Raw genomic sequence first — 14301 nt, 5'->3', positions numbered from 1 at the left:
TTAGACCGTTTGGCCATGCTACCACACTTAAAGGTAACTCATAGTTTCTCACAGTCTGGAATCTAGAACTAGAATTACAGAAAATGTTGTTGTTGTATTAAAGAAATACGTAAAAATATGTTTTATGTTAAGCATTTTAGATGCTCTTAACATAAGTGAGAAAAGATTTTTTTTTAAAAGAATATTGGTTGCCATGCAATCTAGATGAGAAATGGTTAATTTTTAATTAATTTGCATTTTAGTCGAGTTTACCACTTTGAAACCAATCACTGACAAAACATATTGAGATTTATTAGAGCATTCACATATGGTTAGGGTTAGGTACGTGATACTGGGGCTTGGGTTTCTGGTGGTCATTGCAATATTAGGGACATCTCAATGCTCACAATACTGACACTTGCTAGGCAAGCCTTCTAACTTTCAACATCGAGCTCCTAACTCTAACACTGAACATACCTGCAGCCTATCCTTAATTCTTTTCCTTCCAATGCCTAACCCCAAAACCTCTTAGTATCTTACCATGACCCTTCCTATCTGCATCATAACCTTAAACATACTCCTATAGTTTCAAACTCTTAACCTCCCTTCTTAGTGCCTAACCATTACTCCACCCCCTGCCATTGAACCATAACATCCCCTACACATAGGACAGAGTTCCAAAATCAGTAGTTTTACCAGTGTTTGGGATTCTGCTATCAGTTTCCTGACTTGCAGCTTCCCGAATGCCAGGATGCCCAATGCATCCAATTATAATCACTTCAAGTTAATTTTTATGTCTCTACAGTCTTTAGAAATATTTTTGAAAAGTATCTAGTAAATATGATAAACTTTTTTGAACTCTGTTGTTGAATTGTCCCAGCAACTATCATACACCAGATAGAATTTGAACTTAAAGAGAAAATAAATGATTTTGTTTTTGGAAGATAATTATGGCAGCAGTGGGATTTGAACCCACGCCTCCGAAGAGACTGGAGCCTAAATCCAGCGCCTTAGACCGCTCGGCCATGCTACCACACTTAAAGGTAGCCCATAGTTTCTCATAGTCTGGAATCTAGAACTAGAATTACAGAAAATGTTGTTGTTGTATTAAAGAAATACGTAAAAATATGTTTTATGTTAAGCATTTTAGATGCTCTTAACATAAGTGAGAAAAGATTTTTTTTAAAAAGAATATTGGTTGCCATGCAATCTAGATGAGAAATGGTTAATTTTTAATTAATTTGCATTTTAGTCGAGTTTACCACTTTGAAACCAATCACTGACAAAACATATTGAGATTTATTAGAGCATTCACATATGGTTAGGGTTAGGTATGTGATACTGGTGCTTGGGTTTCTGGTGGTCATTGCAATATTAGGGACATCTCAATGCTCACAATACTGACACTTGCTAGGCAAGCCTTCTAACTTTCAACATCGAGCTCCTAACTCTAACACTGAACATACCTGCAGCCTATACTTAATTCTTTTCCTTCCAATGCCTAACCCCAAAACCTCTTAGTATCTTACCATGACCCTTCCTATCAGCATCTTAACCTTAAACATACTCCTATAGTTTCAAACTCTTAACCTCCCTTCTTAGTGCCTAACCATTACCCCACCACCTGCCATTGAACCATAACATCCCCTACACATAGGACAGAGTTCCAAAATCAGTCGTTTTACCAGTGTTTGGGATTCTGCTATCAGTTTCCTGACTTGCAGCTTCCCGAATGCCAGGATGCCCAATGCATCCAATTGTAATCACTTCAAGTTAATTTTTATGTCTTTACAGTCTTTAGAAATATTTTTTTAAAGTATCTAGTAAATATGATAAACTTTTTTGAACTCTGTTGTTGAATTGTCCCAGCAACTATCATACACCAGATAGAATTTGAACTTTAAGAGAAAATAACTGATTTTGTTTTTGGAAGATAATTATGGCAGCAGTGGGATTTGAACCCACGCCTCCGAAGAGACTGGAGCCTAAATCCAGTGCCTTAGACCGCTCGGCCATGTTACCACACTTAAAAGTAGCTCATAGTTTCTCACAGTCTGGAATCTAGAACTAGAATTACAGAAAATGTTGTTGTTGTATTAAAGAAATACGTAAAAATATGTTTTATGTTAAGCATTTTAGTTGCTCTTAACATAAGTGAGAAAAGATTTTTTTTTAAAAAGAATATTGGTTGCCATGCAATCTAGATGAGAAATGGTTAATTTTTAATTAATTTGCATTTTAGCCAAGTTTACCACTTTGAAACCAATCACTGACATTTTCTTTGGAAAATGTATATGGCAGCTTTGGGAAGTTAGCAAAGAAAGAAATTAGCTGTTATAACAATGTGATGATGAACACTTACTTTTTAATTGAATTGCATTCTTGTGGATAGAACAATGAAAACATCAACCTCTAACAATATATATCAATAATAAATATGGCAGCAGTGGGATTTGAACCCACGCCTCCGAAAAGATTGGAGCCTTAATCCAGCGCCTTAGACCGCTCGGCCATGCTACCTCATGGGTGCAGTGTTCATGTGGCTCAAAGATCTATCAAATGATTATTTAAATGTGTTTTGTTCACTTTATATGAAGTAACAAAACATATTGAGATTTATTAGAGCATTCACATATGGTTAGGGTTAGGTACGTGATACTGGGGCTTGTGTTTCTGGTGGTCATTGCAATATTAGGGACATCTCAATGCTCACAATTCAGACACTTGCTAGGTAAGCCTTCTAACTTTCAACATCGAGCCCCTAACTTTAACACTGAACATACCTGCTGCCTATCCTTAATTCTTTTTCTTCCATGCCTAACCCCAAAACCTCTTAGTATCTTACCATGACCCTTCCTATCTGCATCATAACCTTAAACATACTACTATAGTTCCAAACTCTTAACCTCCCTTCTTAGTGCCTAACCATTACCCCACCACCTGCCATTGAACCATAACATCCCCTACACATAGGACAGAGTTCCAAAATCAGTCGTTTTACCAGTGTTTGGGATTCTGCTATCAGTTTCCTGACTTGCAGCTTCCCGAATGCCAGGATGCCCAATGCATCCAATTGTAATCACTTCAAGTTAATTTTTATGTCTCTACAGTCTTTAGAAATATTTTTGAAAAGTATCTAGTAAATATGATAAACGTTTTTGAACTCTGTTGTTGAATTGTCCCAGCAACTATCATACACCAGATAGAATTTGAACTTTAAGAGAAAATAACTGATTTTGTTTTTGGAAGATAATTATTGCAGCAGTGGGATTTGAACCCACGCCTCCGAAGAGACTGGAGCCTAAATCCAGCGCCTTAGACCGCTCGGCCATGCTACCACACTTAAAGGTAACTCATAGTTTCTCACAGTCTGGAATCTAGAACTAGAATTACAGAAAATGTTGTTGTTGTATTAAAGAAATACGTAAAAATATGTTTTATGTTAAGCATTTTAGATGCTCTTAACATAAGTGAGAAAAGATTTTTTTTAAAAAGAATATTGGTTGCCATGCAATCTAGATGAGAAATGGTTAATTTTTAATTAATTTGCATTTTAGTCGAGTTTACCACTTTGAAACCAATCACTGAAATTTTCTTTGGAAAATTTATATGGCAGCTTTGGGAAGTTAGCAAAGAAAGAAATGAGCTGTTATAACAATGTGATGATGAACACTTACTTTTTAATTGAATTGCATTCTTGTGGATAGAACAATGAAAACATCAACCTCTAACAATATATATATCAATAATAAATGTGGCAGCAGTGGGATTTGAACCCACGCCTCCGAAGAGACTGGAGCCTTAATCCAGCGCCTTAGACCGCTCGGCCATGCTACCTCATGGGTGCAGTGTTCATGTGGCTCAAAGATCTATCAAATGATTATTTAAATGTGTTTTGTTCACTTTATATGAAGTAACAAAACATATTGAGATTTATTAGAGCATTCACATATGGTTAGGGTTAGGTACGTGATACTGGTGCTTGGGTTTCTGGTGGTCATTGCAATATTAGGGACATCTCAATGATCACAATACTGACACTTGCTAGGCAAGCCTTCTAACTTTCAACATCGAGCTCTTAACTCTAACACTGAACATACCTGCAGCCTATCCTTAATTCTTTTCCTTCCAATGCCTAACCCCAAAACCTCTTAGTATCTTACCATGACACTTCCTATCAGCATCATAACCTTAAACAAACTCCTATAGTTTCAAACTCTTAACCTCCCTTCTTAGTGCCTAACCATTACCCCACCACCTGCCATTGAACCATAACATCCCCTACACATAGGACAGAGTTCCAAAATCAGTCGTTTTACCAGTGTTTGGGATTCTGCTATCAGTTTCCTGACTTGCAGCTTCCCGAATGCCAGGATGCCCAATGCATCCGAATGTAATCACTTCAAGTTAATTTTTATGTCTTTACAGTCTTTAGAAATATTTTTGAAAAGTATCTAGTAAATATGATAAACTTTTTTGAACTTTGTTGTTGAATTGTCCCAGCAACTATCATACACCAGATAGAATTTGAACTTTAAGAGAAAATAACTGATTTTGTTTTTGGAAGATAATTATGGCAGCAGTGGGATTATTTAAATGTGTTTTGTTCACTTTATATGAAGTAACAAAACATATTGAGATTTATTAGAGCATTCACATATGGTTAGGGTTAGGTACGTGATACTGGGGCTTGTGTTTCTGGTGGTCATTGCAATATTAGGGACATCTCAATGCTCACAATTCAGACACTTGCTAGGTAAGCCTTCTAACTTTCAACATCGAGCCCCTAACTTTAACAATGAACATACCTGCAGCCTATCCTTAATTCTTTTTCTTCCATGCCTAACCCTAAAACCTCTTAGTATCTTACCATGACCCTTCCTATCTGCATCATAACCTTAAACATACTACTATAGTTCCAAACTCTTAACCTCCCTTCTTAGTGCCTAACCATTACCCCACCACCTGCCATTGAACCATAACATCCCCTACACATAGGACAGAGTTCCAAAATCAGTCGTTTTACCAGTGTTTGGGATTCTGCTATCAGTTTCCTGACTTGCAGCTTCCCGAATGCCAGGATGCCCAATGCATCCAATTGTAATCACTTCAAGTTAATTTTTATGTCTCTACAGTCTTTAGAAATATTTTTGAAAAGTATCTAGTAAATATGATAAACGTTTTTGAACTCTGTTGTTGAATTGTCCCAGCAACTATCATACACCAGATAGAATTTGAACTTTAAGAGAAAATAACTGATTTTGTTTTTGGAAGATAATTATGGCAGCAGTGGGATTTGAACCCACGCCTCCGAAGAGACTGGAGCCTAAATCCAGCGCCTTAGACCGCTCGGCCATGCTACCACACTTAAAGGTAACTCATAGTTTCTCACAGTCTGGAATCTAGAACTAGAATTACAGAAAATGTTGTTGTTGTATTAAAGAAATACGTAAAAATATGTTTTATGTTAAGCATTTTAGATGCTCTTAACATAAGTGAGAAAAGATTTTTTTTTAAAAAGAATATTGGTTGCCATGCAATCTAGATGAGAAATGGTTAATTTTTAATTAATTTGCATTTTAGTCGAGTTTACCACTTTGAAACCAATCACTGACAAAACATATTGAGATTTATTAGAGCATTCACATATGGTTAGGGTTAGGTATGTGATACTGGTGCTTGGGTTTCTGGTGGTCATTGCAATATTAGGGACATCTCAATGCTCACAATACTGACACTTGCTAGGCAAGCCTTCTAACTTTCAACATCGAGCTCCTAACTCTAACACTGAACATACCTGCAGCCTATACTTAATTCTTTTCCTTCCAATGCCTAACCCCAAAACCTCTTAGTATCTTACCATGACCCTTCCTATCAGCATCTTAACCTTAAACATACTCCTATAGTTTCAAACTCTTATACTCCCTTCTTAGTGCCTAACCATTACCCCACCACCTGCCATTGAACCATAACATCCCCTACACATAGGACAGAGTTCCAAAATCAGTCGTTTTACCAGTGTTTGGGATTCTGCTATCAGTTTCCTGACTTGCAGCTTCCCGAATGCCAGGATGCCCAATGCATCCAATTGTAATCACTTCAAGTTAATTTTTATGTCTTTACAGTCTTTAGAAATATTTTTTTAAAGTATCTAGTAAATATGATAAACTTTTTTGAACTCTGTTGTTGAATTGTCCCAGCAACTATCATACACCAGATAGAATTTGAACTTTAAGAGAAAATAACTGATTTTGTTTTTGGAAGATAATTATGGCAGCAGTGGGATTTGAACCCACGCCTCCGAAGAGACTGGAGCCTAAATCCAGTGCCTTAGACCGCTCGGCCATGTTACCACACTTAAAAGTAGCTCATAGTTTCTCACAGTCTGGAATCTAGAACTAGAATTACAGAAAATTTTGTTGTTGTATTAAAGAAATACGTAAAAATATGTTTTATGTTAAGCATTTTAGTTGCTCTTAACATAAGTGAGAAAAGATTTTTTTTTAAAAAGAATATTGGTTGCCATGCAATCTAGATGAGAAATGGTTAATTTTTAATTAATTTGCATTTTAGCCAAGTTTACCACTTTGAAACCAATCACTGACATTTTCTTTGGAAAATGTATATGGCAGCTTTGGGAAGTTAGCAAAGAAAGAAATTAGCTGTTATAACAATGTGATGATGAACACTTACTTTTTAATTGAATTGCATTCTTGTGGATAGAACAATGAAAACATCAACCTCTAACAATATATATCAATAATAAATATGGCAGCAGTGGGATTTGAACCCACGCCTCCGAAGAGACTGGAGCCTTAATCCAGCGCCTTAGACCGCTCGGCCATGCTACCTCATGGGTGCAGTGTTCATGTGGCTCAAAGATCTATCAAATGATTATTTAAATGTGTTTTGTTCACTTTATATGAAGTAACAAAACATATTGAGATTTATTAGAGCATTCACATATGGTTAGGGTTAGGTACGTGATACTGGGGCTTGTGTTTCTGGTGGTCATTGCAATATTAGGGACATCTCAATGCTCACAATTCAGACACTTGCTAGGTAAGCCTTCTAACTTTCAACATCGAGCCCCTAACTTTAACACTGAACATACCTGCTGCCTATCCTTAATTCTTTTTCTTCCATGCCTAACCCCAAAACCTCTTAGTATCTTACCATGACCCTTCCTATCTGCATCATAACCTTAAACATACTACTATAGTTCCAAACTCTTAACCTCCCTTCTTAGTGCCTAACCATTACCCCACCACCTGCCATTGAACCATAACATCCCCTACACATAGGACAGAGTTCCAAAATCAGTCGTTTTACCAGTGTTTGGGATTCTGCTATCAGTTTCCTGACTTGCAGCTTCCCGAATGCCAGGATGCCCAATGCATCCAATTGTAATCACTTCAAGTTAATTTTTATGTCTCTACAGTCTTTAGAAATATTTTTGAAAAGTATCTAGTAAATATGATAAACGTTTTTGAACTCTGTTGTTGAATTGTCCCAGCAACTATTATACACCAGATAGAATTTGAACTTTAAGAGAAAATAACTGATTTTGTTTTTGGAAGATAATTATGGCAGCAGTGGGATTTGAACCCACGCCTCCGAAGAGACTGGAGCCTAAATCCAGCGCCTTAGACCGCTCGGCCATGCTACCACACTTAAAGGTAACTCATAGTTTCTCACAGTCTGGAATCTAGAACTAGAATTACAGAAAATGTTGTTGTTGTATTAAAGAAATACGTAAAAATATGTTTCATGTTAAGCATTTTAGATGCTCTTAACATAAGTGAGAAAAGATTTTTTTTAAAAAGAATATTGGTTGCCATGCAATCTAGATGAGAAATGGTTAATTTTTAATTAATTTGCATTTTAGTCGAGTTTACCACTTTGAAACCAATCACTGAAATTTTCTTTGGAAAATTTATATGGCAGCTTTGGGAAGTTAGCAAAGAAAGAAATGAGCTGTTATAACAATGTGATGATGAACACTTACTTTTTAATTGAATTGCATTCTTGTGGATAGAACAATGAAAACATCAACCTCTAACAATATATATATCAATAATAAATGTGGCAGCAGTGGGATTTTAACCCACGCCTCCGAAGAGACTGGAGCCTTAATCCAGCGCCTTAGACCGCTCGGCCATGCTACCTCATGGGTGCAGTGTTCATGTGGCTCAAAAATCTATCAAATGATTATTTAAATGTGTTTTGTTCACTTTATATGAAGTAACAAAACGTATTGAGATTTATTAGAGCATTCACATATGGTTAGGGTTAGGTACGTGATACTGGGGCTTGGGTTTCTGGTGGTCATTGCAATATTAGGGACATCTCAATGCTCACAATACTGACACTTGCTAGGCAAGCCTTCTAACTTTCAACATCGAGCTCCTAACTCTAACACTGAACATACCTGCAGCCTATCCTTAATTCTTTTCCTTCCAATGCCTAACCCCAAAACCTCTTAGTATCTTACCATGACCCTTCCTATCAGCATCTTAACCTTAAACATACTCCTATAGTTTCAAACTCTTAACCTCCCTTCTTAGTGCCTAACCATTACCCCACCACCTGCCATTGAACCATAACATCCCCTACACATAGGACAGAGTTCCAAAATCAGTCGTTTTACCAGTGTTTGGGATTCTGCTATCAGTTTCCTGACTTGCAGCTTCCCGAATGCCAGGATGCCCAATGCATCCAATTGTAATCACTTCAAGTTAATTTTTATGTCTTTACAGTCTTTAGAAATATTTTTAAAAAGTAGCTATTAAATATGATAAACTTTTTTGAACTCTGTTGTTGAATTGTCCCAGCAACTATCATACACCAGATAGAATTTGAACTTTAAGAGAAAATAACTGATTTTGTTTTTGGAAGATAATTATGGCAGCAGTGGGATTTGAACCCACGCCTCCGAAGAGACTGGAGCCTAAATCCAGTGCCTTAGACCGCTCGGCCATGCTACCACACTTAAAGGTAACTCATAGTTTCTCACAGTCTGGAATCTAGAACTAGAATTACAGAAAATGTTGTTGTTGTATTAAAGAAATACTTAAAAATATGTTAAATGTTAAGCATTTTAGATGCTCTTAACATAAGCGAGAAAAGATTTTTTTTAAAAAGAATATTGGTTGCCATGCAATCTAGATGAGAAATGGTTAATTTTTAATTAATTTGCATTTTAGTCGAGTTTACCACTTTGAAACCAATTACTGACATTTTCTTTGGAAAATGTATATGGCAGCTTTGGGAAGTTAGCAAAGATAAAAATTAGCTGTTATAACAATGTGATGATGAACACTTACTTTTTAATTGAATTACATTCTTGTGGATAGAACAATGAAAACATCAACCTCTAACAATATTATATAATATTAACAATATTAACAATATTAATATCAATAACAAATATGGCAGCAGTGGGATTTGAACCCACGCCTCCGAAGAGACTGGAGCCTTAATCCAGCGCCTTAGACCGCTCGGCCATGCTACCTCATGGGTGCAGTGTTCATGTGGCTCAAAGATCTATCAAATGATTATTTAAATGTGTTTTGTTCACTTTATATGAAGTAACAAAACATATTGAGATTTATTAGAGCATTCACATATGGTTAGGGTTAGGTACGTGATACTGGTGCTTGGGTTTCTGGTGGTCATTGCAATATTAGGGACATCTCAATGCTCACAATACTGACACTTGCTAGGCAAGCCTTCTAACTTTCAACATCGAGCTCCTAACTCTAACACTGAACATACCTGCAGCCTATCCTTAATTCTTTTCCTTCCAATGCCTAACCCCAAAACCTCTTAGTATCTTACCATGACACTTCCTATCAGCATCATAACCTTAAACAAACTCCTATAGTTTCAAACTCTTAACCTCCCTTCTTAGTGCCTAACCATTACCCCACCACCTGCCATTGAACCATAACATCCCCTACACATAGGACAGAGTTCCAAAATTAGTCGTTTTACCAGTGTTTGGGATTCTGCTATCAGTTTCCTGACTTGCAGCTTCCCGAATGCCAGGATGCCCAATGCATCCAATTGTAATCACTTCAAGTTAATTTTTATGTCTTTACAGTCTTTAGAAATATTTTTGAAAAGTATCTAGTAAATATGATAAACTTTTTTGAACTCTGTTGTTGAATTGTCCCAGCAACTATCATACACCAGATAGAATTTGAACTTTAAGAGAAAATAAATGATTTTGTTTTTGGAAGATAATTATGGCAGCAGTGGGATTTGAACACACGCCTCCGAAGAGACTGGAGCCTTAATCCAGCGCCTTAGACCGCTCGGCCATGCTACCTCATGGGTGCAGTGTTCATGTGGCTAAAAGATCGATCAAATGATTATTTAAATGTGTTTTGTTCACTTTATATGAAGTAACAAAACATATTGAGATTTATTAGAGCATTCACATATGGTTAGGGTTAGGTACGTGATACTGGGGCTTGTGTTTCTGGTGGTCATTGCAATATTAGGGACATCTCAATGCTCACAATTCAGACACTTGCTAGGTAAGCCTTCTAACTTTCAACATCGAGCCCCTAACTTTAACACTGAACATACCTGCAGCCTATCCTTAATTCTTTTTCTTCCATGCCTAACCCCAAAACCTCTTAGTATCTTACCATGACCCTTCCTATCTGCATCATAACCTTAAACATAGTTCCAAACTCTTAACCTCCCTTCTTAGTGCCTAACCATTACCCCACCACCTGCCATTGAACCATAACATCCCCTACACATAGGACAGAGTTCCAAAATCAGTCGTTTTACCAGTGTTTGGGATTCTGCTATCAGTTTCCTGACTTGCAGCTTCCCGAATGCCAGGATGCCCAATGCATCCAATTGTAATCACTTCAAGTTAATTTTTATGTCTCTACAGTCTTTCGAAATATTTTTTAAAAGTATCTAGTAAATATGATAAACTTTTTTGAACTCTGTTGTTGAATTGTCCCAGCAACTATCATACACCAGATAGAATTTGAACTTTAAGAGAAAATAACTGATTTTGTTTTTGAAAATAACTCATAGTTTCTCACAGTCTGGAATCTAGAACTAGAATTACAGAAAATGTTGTTGTTGTATTAAAGAAATACGTAAAAATATGTTTTATGTTAAGCATTTTAGATGCTCTTAACATAAGTGAGAAAAGATTTTTTTTTAAAAGAATATTGGTTGCCATGCAATCTAGATGAGAAATGGTTAATTTTTAATTAATTTGCATTTTAGTCGAGTTTACCACTTTTAAACCAATCACTGACAAAACATATTGAGATTTATTAGAGCATTCACATATGGTTAGGGTTAGGTACGTGATACTGGGGCTTGGGTTTCTGGTGGTCATTGCAATATTAGGGACATCTCAATGCTCACAATACTGACACTTGCTAGGCAAGCCTTCTAACTTTCAACATCGAGCTCCTAACTCTAACACTGAACATACCTGCAGCCTATCCTTAATTCTTTTCCTTCCAATGCCTAACCCCAAAACCTCTTAGTATCTTACCATGACCCTTCCTATCTGCATCATAACCTTAAACATACTCCTATATTTTCAAACTCTTAACCTCCCTTCTTAGTGCCTAACCATTACCCCACCCCCTGCCATTGAACCATAACATCCCCTACACATAGGACAGAGTTCCAAAATCAGTAGTTTTACCAGTGTTTGGGATTCTGCTATCAGTTTCCTGACTTGCAGCTTCCCGAATGCCAGGATGCCCAATGCATCCAATTGTAATCACTTCAAGTTAATTTTTAGGTCTCTAGTGGGATTTGAACCTACGCCTCCGAAGAGACTGGAGCCTAAATCCAGCGCCTTAGACCGCTCGGCAATGCTACCACACTTAAAGGTAACTTATAGTTTCTCATAGTCTGGAAACTAGAACTAGAATTACAGAAAATGTTGTTGTTGTATTAAAGAAATACGTAAAAATATGTTTTATGTTAAGCATTTTAGATGCTCTTAACATAAGTGAGAAAAGATTTTTTTTAAAAAAGAATATTGGTTGCCATGCAATCTAGATGAGAAATGGTTAATTTTTAATTAATTTGCATTTTAGTCGAGTTTACCACTTTGAAACCAATTACTGACATTTTCTTTGGAAAATTTATATGGCAGCTTTGGGAAGTTAGCAAAGAAAGAAATTAGCTGTTATAACAATGTGATGATGAACACTTACTTTTTAATTGAATTGCATTCTTGTGGATAGAACAATGAAAACATCAACCTCTAACAATATATATCAATAATAAATATGGCAGCAGTGGGATTTGAACCCACGCCTCCGAAGAGACTGGAGCCTTAATCCAGCGCCTTAGACCGCTCGGCCATGCTACCTCATAGGTGCAGTGTTCATGTGGCTCAAAGATCTATCAAATGATTATTTAAATGTGTTTTGTTCACTTTATATGAAGTAACAAAACATATTGAGATTTATTAGAGCATTCACATATGGTTAGGGTTAGGTACGTGATACTGGGGCTTGTGTTTCTGGTGGTCATTGCAATATTAGGGACATCTCAATGCTCACAATTCAGACACTTGCTAGGTAAGCCTTCTAACTTTCAACATCGAGCCCCTAACTTTAACACTGAACATACCTGCAGCCTATCCTTAATTCTTTTTCTTCCATGCCTAACCCCAAAACCTCTTAGTATCTTACCATGACCCTTCCTATCTGCATCATAACCTTAAACATACTACTATAGTTCCAAACTCTTAACCTCCCTTCTTAGTGCCTAACCATTACCCCACCACCTGCCATTGAACCATAACATCCCCTACACATAGGACAGAGTTCCAAAATCAGTCGTTTTACCAGTGTTTGGGATTCTGCTATCAGTTTCCTGACTTGCAGCTTCCCGAATACCAGGATGCCCAATGCATCCAATTGTAATCACTTCAAGTTAATTTTTATGTCTCTACAGTCTTTAGAAATATTTTTGAAAAGTATCTAGTAAATATGATAAACGTTTTTGAACTCTGTTGTTGAATTGTCCCAGCAACTATCATACACCAGATGGAATTTGAACTTTAAGAGAAAATAACTGATTTTGTTTTTGGAAGATAATTATGGCAGCAGTGGGATTTGAACCCAGCGCCTTAGACCGCTCGGCCATGCTACCACACTTAAATGTAACTCATAGTTTCTCACAGTCTGGAATCTAGAACTAGAATTACAGAAAATGTTGTTGTTGTATTAAAGAAATACGTAAAAATATGTTTTATGTTAAGCATTTTAGTTGCTCTTAACATAAGTGAGAAAAGATTTTTTTTTTAAAAAGAATATTGGTTGCCATGCAATCTAGATGAGAAATGGTTAATTTTTAATTAATTTGCATTTTAGCCGAGTTTACCACTTTGAAACCAATCACTGACATTTTCTTTGGAAAATGTATATGGCAGCTTTGGGAAGTTAGCAAAGAAAGAAATTAGCTGTTATAACAATGTGATGATGAACACTTACTTTTTAATTGAATTGCATTCTTGTGGATAGAACAATGAAAACATCAACCTCTAACAATATATATCAATAATAAATATGGCAGCAGTGGGATTTGAACCCACACCTCCAAAGAGACTGGAGCCTTAATCCAGCGCCTTAGACCGCTCGGCCATGCTACCTCATGGGTGCAGTGTTCATGTGGCTCAAAGATCTATGAAATGATTATTTAAATGTGTTTTGTTCACTTTATATGAAGTAACAAAACATATTGAGATTTATTAGAGCATTCACATATGGTTAGGGTTAGGTACGTGATACTGGGGCTTGTGTTTCTGGTGGTCATTGCAATATTAGGGACATCTCAATGCTCACAATTCAGACACTTGCTAGGTAAGCCTTCTAACTTTCAACATCGAGCCCCTAACTTTAACACTGAACATACCTGCAGCCTATCCTTAATTCTTTTTCTTCCATGCCTAACCCCAAAACCTCTTAGTATCTTACCATGACCCTTCAATCTGCATCATAACCTTAAACATACTACTATAGTTCCAAACTCTTAACCTCCCTTCTTAGTGCCTAACCATTACCCCACCACCTGCCATTGAACCATAACATCCCCTACACATAGGACAGAGTTCCAAAATCAGTCGTTTTACCAGTGTTTGGGATTCTGCTATCAGTTTCCTGACTTGCAGCTTCCCGAATGCCAGGATGCCCAATGCATCCAATTGTAATCACTTCAAGTTAATTTTTATGTCTTTACAGTCTTTAGAAATATTTTTGAAAAGTATCTAGTAAATATGATAAACTTTTTTGAACTCTGTTGTTGAATTGTCCC

General features: G+C 36.6%; 12 non-coding genes across 12 annotated transcripts in view; all 12 read right to left on the bottom strand.

The window, feature by feature from the left end:
- Positions 1-23, bottom strand: part of TRNAL-UAG (transfer RNA leucine (anticodon UAG)) — an 82-nt gene extending 59 nt beyond the window's left edge. Inside the window, exon 1 of the tRNA in view lies at positions 1-23. This exon is cut by the window's left edge and continues 59 nt beyond it. This is a non-coding gene — a tRNA (tRNA-Leu).
- Positions 24-930: 907 nt separating this feature from the next.
- TRNAL-UAG (transfer RNA leucine (anticodon UAG)) lies at positions 931-1012 on the bottom strand. The gene has a single exon. It is a non-coding gene; the product is annotated as a tRNA-Leu (tRNA).
- A 907-nt stretch (positions 1013-1919) lies between these two features.
- TRNAL-UAG (transfer RNA leucine (anticodon UAG)) lies at positions 1920-2001 on the bottom strand. The gene has a single exon. It is a non-coding gene; the product is annotated as a tRNA-Leu (tRNA).
- A 1733-nt stretch (positions 2002-3734) lies between these two features.
- TRNAL-AAG (transfer RNA leucine (anticodon AAG)) lies at positions 3735-3816 on the bottom strand. The gene has a single exon. It is a non-coding gene; the product is annotated as a tRNA-Leu (tRNA).
- Positions 3817-5260: 1444 nt separating this feature from the next.
- On the bottom strand, positions 5261-5342 carry TRNAL-UAG (transfer RNA leucine (anticodon UAG)). The gene has a single exon. It is a non-coding gene; the product is annotated as a tRNA-Leu (tRNA).
- A 908-nt stretch (positions 5343-6250) lies between these two features.
- TRNAL-UAG (transfer RNA leucine (anticodon UAG)) lies at positions 6251-6332 on the bottom strand. The gene has a single exon. It is a non-coding gene; the product is annotated as a tRNA-Leu (tRNA).
- A 416-nt stretch (positions 6333-6748) lies between these two features.
- On the bottom strand, positions 6749-6830 carry TRNAL-AAG (transfer RNA leucine (anticodon AAG)). Its single transcript has one exon. It is a non-coding gene; the product is annotated as a tRNA-Leu (tRNA).
- Positions 6831-7566: 736 nt separating this feature from the next.
- TRNAL-UAG (transfer RNA leucine (anticodon UAG)) lies at positions 7567-7648 on the bottom strand. Its single transcript has one exon. It is a non-coding gene; the product is annotated as a tRNA-Leu (tRNA).
- Positions 7649-8884: 1236 nt separating this feature from the next.
- Positions 8885-8966, bottom strand: TRNAL-UAG (transfer RNA leucine (anticodon UAG)). Its single transcript has one exon. It is a non-coding gene; the product is annotated as a tRNA-Leu (tRNA).
- Positions 8967-9411: 445 nt separating this feature from the next.
- On the bottom strand, positions 9412-9493 carry TRNAL-AAG (transfer RNA leucine (anticodon AAG)). The gene has a single exon. It is a non-coding gene; the product is annotated as a tRNA-Leu (tRNA).
- Positions 9494-12270: 2777 nt separating this feature from the next.
- On the bottom strand, positions 12271-12352 carry TRNAL-AAG (transfer RNA leucine (anticodon AAG)). Its single transcript has one exon. It is a non-coding gene; the product is annotated as a tRNA-Leu (tRNA).
- A 1205-nt stretch (positions 12353-13557) lies between these two features.
- TRNAL-AAG (transfer RNA leucine (anticodon AAG)) lies at positions 13558-13639 on the bottom strand. Its single transcript has one exon. It is a non-coding gene; the product is annotated as a tRNA-Leu (tRNA).
- Between the last annotated feature and the right edge of the window lie 662 nt (positions 13640-14301).

Source organism: Crinia signifera, chromosome 6 (assembly GCF_055691185.1).
Source record: "Crinia signifera chromosome 6, ASM5569118v1, whole genome shotgun sequence".
NCBI classification, from domain to species: Eukaryota; Metazoa; Chordata; class Amphibia; order Anura; family Myobatrachidae; genus Crinia; species Crinia signifera.
Note: the sequence above shows the minus strand (reverse complement) of the source record. Positions and strands in the feature narration are given on the sequence as shown.